Here is an 8121-nt window from a genome sequence, read left to right as displayed (position 1 = left end):
CTTCCCCCTTTCTCTCTGCCTGCCTCTCTGCCTACTTGTGATCTCTCTCTCTCTCTCTGTCAAATAAATAAATAAAATCTTTTAAAAGAAAAAAGGCTGTTAAGTTGAAGCCTACAGGAAGAACACGTTTTTTTGTTTTTTTGTGGGTTTTTAAAAAAGATTTTATTTACTGATTTGACAGAGAGAGAGTATGTGTGTGTGTGGCAGAAAGAGGGAGAGGGAGAAGGAGGCTCCCTGCTGAGCAGAGAGCCTGATGCGGGGCTCGATCCTGGACCCTGGGATCATGACCCAAGCTGAAGGCAGATGCTTAACTGAGCCATCCAGGCACCCCTGGGAGAACAGCTTTAAGTGGGCACAGAAGGAGCAGAGAAAGACAGCCGAGGGGAGAGTGGGGTGCAAATCTTCCTGGACCTACGATGGGGTTACGTCCTGACAAACCCACTGTAACTTGGAAATACTGCGAAGTCGAAAATGCTCTCTATATACACCTACACTACAGAACATCAGAGCTTAGCCTCGCCTACCTTCGCCGTGCTCAGAGCACTTACAGGAGCCCACGGAGGGGCAAGATCATCCCACACAAAGCCTCTCTGATAAGCAAGTGTTGACTGTCTCACGTACTGTGTTGAATACTGCACCGAAAGGGAGACCCAGAAGACTTGCAAGCGTTAAGGGCTGGAGACTATGAGGCCGCTCCTGCTGCCCAGCGGCTCCGGACTGTCAGACTGCATGTGAGTAGCCAGGGCGACCATCAAAATGCAAAATTCTAAGTATGGTTTCTACTGAATGCATATTGCTTCCACATCATTATAAAGTCACAAAGTCAAGAGTGAAACCATTGTAAGTTGGGGACCGTCGATCTACTTGAGAAATGGACATCTGTCCGAGTGTAGCTGGAAAGAGGAAGGGACGAAGCTGAAGAGAAGGCCAGTGCCGGACCATCTAGGGCCTGGTGGGCCAGGTGAGGGGGTCTACAGTTTATCATCAGGACAACTGGAAACCATGAATGAGTTCTAAGCAGATGAGTCCCGTGATCAGACTGTAGTTACTGTTTGTGGCTGTTTTAGGTCACTCTGGCGGCAGTTGGGGTGGAACTGAAGAAAAGATAAAGAAGTGAACGTGCATAGGTATGACACCTGCCCTCTCTTTTTTAATTAAGAGTCCCTGTTCTGCAGGGGGGTGCTCTGAGTAGTAGGATATGTGGACAAAACTTTATTCAAAACCAGACCCTTAGAAAGCTTCCTTTCTAAGCTTTCTAAGGGAAGATGTTGGGGCAAAAGCCTTCTTCATGCTGGGAAGGCACGTTCAGTCACGCAAATGTGAGGAGGCCGACTGTCCTTGGGTAGCGCTGTTCCCCGGGGCTACAACCCCAAAGCAAGCAGTCCAGATGTTCCGTGTCCCTGTTACTAACTTGAAAGGCTTCTCCACTGTGAGAAAGGCACATCTTTACAGAAAGACATTTTTCCACTGCTCCTCCCAGAGATGAACTTTTTTGTGGAAAACACCATTTGACAACCCAAGTTGTAGCTGGAGGCGTGAGGAGATACCGAGAAGCTGGGTGGTCACGGCTCCAGTGCCCACAGGAGCTGAAGGAGGCTGGGTGTGCAGTGTTGAGAGGACACCTGAGAGCTGGCGGGTGCAACAGAAACAACAGGCCTTGGGGAGTCCCTGGATGTGACAGGCTGAAGGGAGGGACGCTCTCACAGGGACTCTTGAGCGGCTAGTTGGGTGGTGGTGCCATTTACTGTGCCCCCAGACCACAGAGGAGCCACGGGGCGGGGACGAGGAGGAACGTGGGTATTGTCAAATGACGAAACTAAAGCAATTTAGTAACAAGTTTGATGCCTTTATTGAAGGAAAAACAGTCAGTGGACTGGCAAGTACAGCACCTCACAAGCAGTGGGGCAAACTTCCCAAGAGATTTGGGGCGGGAGTGAGTTCTGTCGAAAGTCAGAAGAGGCAACACGGAAGCCGGGCGTGACTGGCTGGGAGGCTGGGGATTTTGTTTCAGCGTCCTACGTTTTAGGGTTAGGTAAGCGGACTAAAGCTGAGTAGGAGGTTGATGACTGGTGTTAGGTTTTCCTCACAATGAGGTACTTCTTAGTGCAGGGCACGCTGAGGTTTAGATTTGTGATGTGGACCCTGGGGCAGCCTCCATTTTATGAATCCCTTTATCAGTACATCTGTGCACACTGGGGGGCCAGCAAGTATAGACGAAGTAGAGAGAATGATAAACAAGCCTGGAAGTCAGATGAGGAACAGGAGAGTCCAGTCCGGTGGGAGCTGTGGGCACAGAGGTGCTATCTGATACCCAGTGTGGGCTGGGTTAGGGAGCAAGGGTCTGAGACAGACCCCATGGAATGCTGGACGATTTCAACAGCCTCCTGTCTTGCTCCCTGGTTCCACCCCTGCCCCCCAATAGTGTATTCTCCATCTAGAAACCCTGGTGGTTATTTTAAAACTACTGTCAGTGTTTTCCTCAAAACCCTACAATGGCCTCTAATTTCATTCAGAGTAAAGCTAACTCCTTACTGTGTCTGGAAAAGGCCACATGATCTTCCCTGCCCTTCTCCTAACCCAAGGCTACTTCTCTAACCTCATCTCCACCTCTACTAGCCTCCCACTGGGTTCACTTTGCTCCAGCCATATTGGCTTTTTGCTGTTCCTCAAAAACACCAGCTACTCCCAAACCTAGGGCCTTTGCACTTGCTGCTTCCTTTGCCTAGAATGGTCTTCTAGATATTCTACATGTATTACTCTCTCACTTCCCTGAGGTGTCTAGCTGAGTATCAGCCAAAACGCAGAAGATATGAAGAGACATATCTTATCATCAGGGAAATGCAAATGAAAACCATAATGAGATATCACCTCACACCTGTCAGAATGGCTAAAATCAACAACACAAGAAACAGGTGTTGGTAAGGCTGTGGGGAAAGAGGAATCCTTTTGCACTGTTGGTGGGAATGCAAACTGGTATAGCCACTATGGAAAACAACATGGAGTTTCACAAAAAGTTGTGAAATCCAGCAATTGCACTACTAGGTAATTACCCAAAGAATACAAACATACTAATTCAAAGACATACATGTACCCTGAAACAGCATCATTATCTACAATAGCCAAATTATGGAAATAGCCCAAGTGCCCATTAGTAGATGAATGGATAAAGAAGACACACACACACACACACACACACGCGCGCACAGAAATATTATTCAGCCATAAAAAAAGAATGAAATCTTGCCACTTGACATGGGGGCGCCTGGTTAGCTCAGTTGATTCAGTGTCTGACTCTTAGTTTCTGCTCAGGTCACGATCTTGGGGTCATTAGATTGAGCCCAAAGCCAGACTCTGCACTCAGCATGGAGTCCGCTTCAGATTCTCTCTCCCTCTCCCTACCCCTCTGCCTCTCCCCCTGCTCATGCTCTCTCTCTCTCTCAAAGATATAAACATAGAATCTATACAACGACATGGACAGAGCTAGACAGTACTATGCCAAGCAAATGAAGTCAGTCAGGGAAAGACAAATACCATATGGTCTCACTCGTAGGTGGAATTTAAGAAAACAAACAATCAAAAAAAAGAGAGAGAGAGAGAGACAAACCAAGAAACCAAGAAAAAGATTCTTAACTAGAGAGAACAAACTGATGGCTACCAGAGGGGAGGCGGTTGGGGGGGGGATGGGTGAAACAGGTGATGGGGATTAAGGAGGGCACTTGTTGTGATGAGCACCAGGTGAGGAATGGCAGTGCTGAATTACAATACTGTACACCTGAAACTAATGGTACACTGTATGCTAACTGGAATGTAAATAGAAACTATAAACAACAAACAAACAAACAAATCAGCCAATCAATGAGGAGTTCCCTGAGCACCTATTCTAAATTGCAACATCCATCCATCCCCCATTCCCTGCTTTCCGAAACTTACTTTTTCAAAAGATTTTATTTATTTGAGAGAGAGAGAGAGAGAGAATGAGTGGGGAAAGGGACAGAGGGAGGGAGAGAACCAGGCTCCCGGTGAGCAGGGAGCCCATTCATGGGGCTCAATCCCAGGACCCTGGGATCATGACCTGAGCCAAAGGCACTTAAACGACTGAGCCACCCAGACGCCCCTCTGAAACTTATTAATATCTGATATATGTCCACTTCACATATAGTTTATAACATAGTATTATGTTATACATGTATATTTAACGTATGTCACCCATCATCTGGTATACAAATTTTTTAACTTCCTACCCCAAAACGTAGCTCTATGAAGACAGCAATTTGATTTTGCTCACTGCTATATACATACCTAAAGCCAAGACAATTTCCAGGTATGAAATATGCACCTGCTTAATTATTTGTGGAATAAATTCCAACATTTCAGCATCCAACAGAAGAGTAAAAGGACCAAAGGTGTAAGAGGAAAACAAGAAAACACAGCGTCACAGAAACCAAGGGAAGAACACACTGGCACCAGCAAGGGTTGGCGTTTATTGTGCTTATCGCTGGAGTACACGCTGTGCTCACCACTTCCCACAAAATATCTTTTAGACATTGCTACAATCTTACCAGGAAGGTGCTACCCTCACCTTCTAAATAATTTAGAGAAGCTAAGTAACTTTCCCAAGGTCACGGTCTAAATTAAATCCTGCTAATAGAGGTATTAAATGGAATCTTAAAAACTGTCTACTGAATTGGTTCACAGGGAGACCTTAATACCAGTGACCTTAACAAAAACCCGGGCAGTGTCCAGGCTGAAGAAAAGTGAGATACAGAGGGGAGGGGAGGAAATCAGGCCAAGGAGGCAGCCAGCTCTCTCCAAAGTTGGCTTGTGAAGAGGAGGATGGACAGAGAGCTAGACTAGCGGTTCAGGGGAAAGAAGATTCTATTTTAGGGGACAAGGAAATCATTTGAATTTCTAAAACCCAACTCTTTTCCAGAGTTTTGGTTAGCATATCTATATGAGCAATCAGCATAGATAAGGTATTTGTTTTCCCTCTTTCTTATTCCAAAAAAATTCAGATTTTGCATATCATTTTGGTTTTTAAAAAAATCCTTGGTTATGCATAAAATTTGCTTTCCCCATCCCAGAGGATGGAGAAATCTATAGAAAAGAAGATGTGTAATTGGGTCAACATCACAAAGAAACAAAAAGATGACCTACTCTGGTTCTCTCAGGAAGCTGAATCAGGGCTTTAGAAAAATCAGTCGCGCCACACTATTCTGTGACAGTGTGTGGGAGATGCCCACACCGAGTCTGGAGGCAGAAAAGCTAGCTGGCTGCTCAGTCTGGGCTCGCCACTTTTGTCACCTTGTGCAAGTCACCCAAGCTCAGTGTCAGCGTAATACTTTTAACGCCCCTCTTGGTTCAGGGCCACTCCGATGAGGTGAAGCCAAGAAAAGTGCTTTATACAAATACAAGGTATTCCCAGTATTTCTTGTGATTAAAGGTAAGCATGCAAAGACACCAATGACACACACAGTCAAGGTGTAATCTGTTCGTATATGTATACAAACATTCGCCGACTGATTCAAGGGGGAAAAAAGACTCAGCGACTGCTTAACAATTCCACGTGTCACATATGTTTAGAAACACCTGCGCGTTTGCTTTTCGTTTCTACAACTGGTGCTGTTGAAGCAGATTCCCTGTGAATCAGGTTAAGCCCCGCCTAAGCTCAGGGCAGTGTCTACTCCAAAAAGTGACTTATTTTCAGTTTGCTCTGGTTCTGGCCGTGTAACAACTCTGTAGCCAAGTCCTGCCACATCGTAAATGCTTGTGCATTTACCAACCAAAGAAAAACCTGTACGGCCAGTCTAATTACAGACCTGCCAAGCTGTGGGACTCTTCCTTAAACACTTCAGAAGCCAGGCCCTCACTGAGGGCAAGATCACACACGACACCAGCCCTGTACCCATTCCCTAGCTGCACCCCATTTCTCCTGGAGACAAGGCTATAGCCATCTCCGAATAGAGAGTCAAAGACGAGAATCTTTAAGACTTTCCTTTTAATTTTTTTAACGTTAAAACATTCAAGTCCTGCCCTTTAGCTATCACTGTATATTGCAAATATTGAAAATGTTGGAACGGGGGTGGAGCTGGTGGATTAAGTGTTACAGAGACCAAATGCATCAGGCTTCTCGCTTATGTAACATTCTGGGCTCCAGGAACCTCTCCGAGTGGGAGTGAATCAATCCCACATCCAGGCAGACAGCCGCTAAAATCACAGCCTCAGCACAATTCTGGGCATCCTCCTTCATCGCTGCACACCGAGACTGGGTCTCCTTCCTCCCCCTGACTCCCGGGGCCTGGGGGCCTGGGCTGCCCAGTGACAGTAACACTCTAACCACACTGTCCTCGGCTGCGCCAGCCCCTGTCACTGGGGGGACAGTGGAGTGCTCGTGACCTATAAAAGGGTTGAGTCAGGTGGGTTCAGGAACAATCCTTGCAGCCTCCACGGGGCACCTACGTGGCTCAGAGGGTTAAGCGACTGCCTTCAGCTCAGGTCAGGATCTCCAGGTCCTGGGATCAAGCCCCATGTCGGGCTTTTGGCTCAGTGGGGAGTCTGCTTCTCCCTCCCGCTCTGCCCCTGCTCATGCTTTGTCTCTCTCTCTCTCAGATGAATAAATAAAATCTTAAAAAAAAAAAAAAAGGCAGTAATCCTTGTAGACTGCTAAGCCAGCCCCGGCCAGGATCATAATGCAAAACCAAAAACAATGAAAAAAACAGCGCAGGTCTTCTTTATACTGGGTATTAGGCCCCCAAGACTGAGGTGTGGACTGGGAGATGAGCCATGATCACCCCTGGAGACCTTCTACAAACTACCTCTTTACCAGCCTTCCCCCCGGCCCTTCCCGCAGCCCGTGACACTCTCTGTCCTTCTGCCCTTCTGCACGGCCCACCTGCCCCATCTCTGTTTGGCGGCTTATGCTCCTGCCGGAAGGAATCACCACTCCTCTTTCACAGAAATTCCTCCCTTCTGGGCCCAGATCAAATACCCCTCCTCCGACAAATCTTCCTCAGTTACCAGAAGCAGCATCTCCTTCCTCTTGCCACAAATAATATTTTGATGACAAGAGTGAGAAGAGCTGGTCATAAGATTACTGAGCACACAGGGATGGGAACTGTGTGAAGCTTTCTAAATTTTAGTTCATTCAATACTCATGATGACCTCCATGCAAACTTGCTACTGTTATTGCCTCTTGTAGGTGAGAAAACGTGTGTCGAGGAAGGGGAAGGACTGTGAAAGGCAGTGGGAGCACTAGACGGGGGCCACAGCTCGCCGGACCACACGTGCCCTTCTATGCTAAGGATATGTGCACGGGGCGCCTCCGCTCTACGAATTTCTGAAGTCCAATATCCTTGGAAATCCCATTTTAACTGTGGGCTTAGCTCAAAGTGGGTCCTTGAATTGAAGCAAAAGTAATGTGTGGTTTTATACATTTCTAGACAGATCGCTAAGGCTGATTATTCCAGGCTTGCTATCCCTCTCTGCTCTATCCTTACTCCAGAAAAAAAAGACTTTACAACAGGTCGAGAGCAGCAACTATAACCGGTCTTCCAAAGCTGAGAATCCAAGACCCAGGGAAATAGAAGTCTGACCTACTTTCTAGAAGCCCAGAAGGGGCCCACAGAACACGGGCACCCCTGTGTTCCAATTTTGGTGACCAGGTGTCTGACACATAAAAGAACTGCCCCTGTGCACATCAGGTCTCTTCGAAGGATGAGTTCAGGTTGCAGGGGAGTAAGTTTATTTTAAAGTCATGTGTGTTTCTTAAAGTTAAGTCAGTGTTTCTTCAGGATCTCTGAATTTTAGTCTTCTGCAGAATAATGATTCTTGTTGAGAGAATAAGGCAGGATGGCTCAAAGCTTAAAAGCAGATGGGCTTTGATGTTAAATGGACTTGGTCAGAATGGGTCCTACAAGGAAGGGGAAAGTCTTCTTTGACCTTCTTAAGGTCCCTGGCTGGGTCTGAAAAGTAAACCGACGAAGCTGTTAAACCCGAGTGCTTCTAACGCAGGGCTGGAGGAAGAGAGGACAGTCATGGAGCAATGTGATAGGTTATGAGTAGAAGGTCGGTGTAGTCACCTGGGGGGAATTCAGCAAGGCCTGTTTGTTAGGATTCTTCCAGGCG

Source organism: Martes martes (assembly GCF_963455335.1).
Source record: "Martes martes genome assembly, chromosome: 8".
NCBI lineage: Eukaryota > Metazoa > Chordata > Mammalia > Carnivora > Mustelidae > Martes > Martes martes.
The sequence above is the reverse complement of the archived record's forward strand: the minus strand, read 5'-3'. Positions refer to the sequence as shown.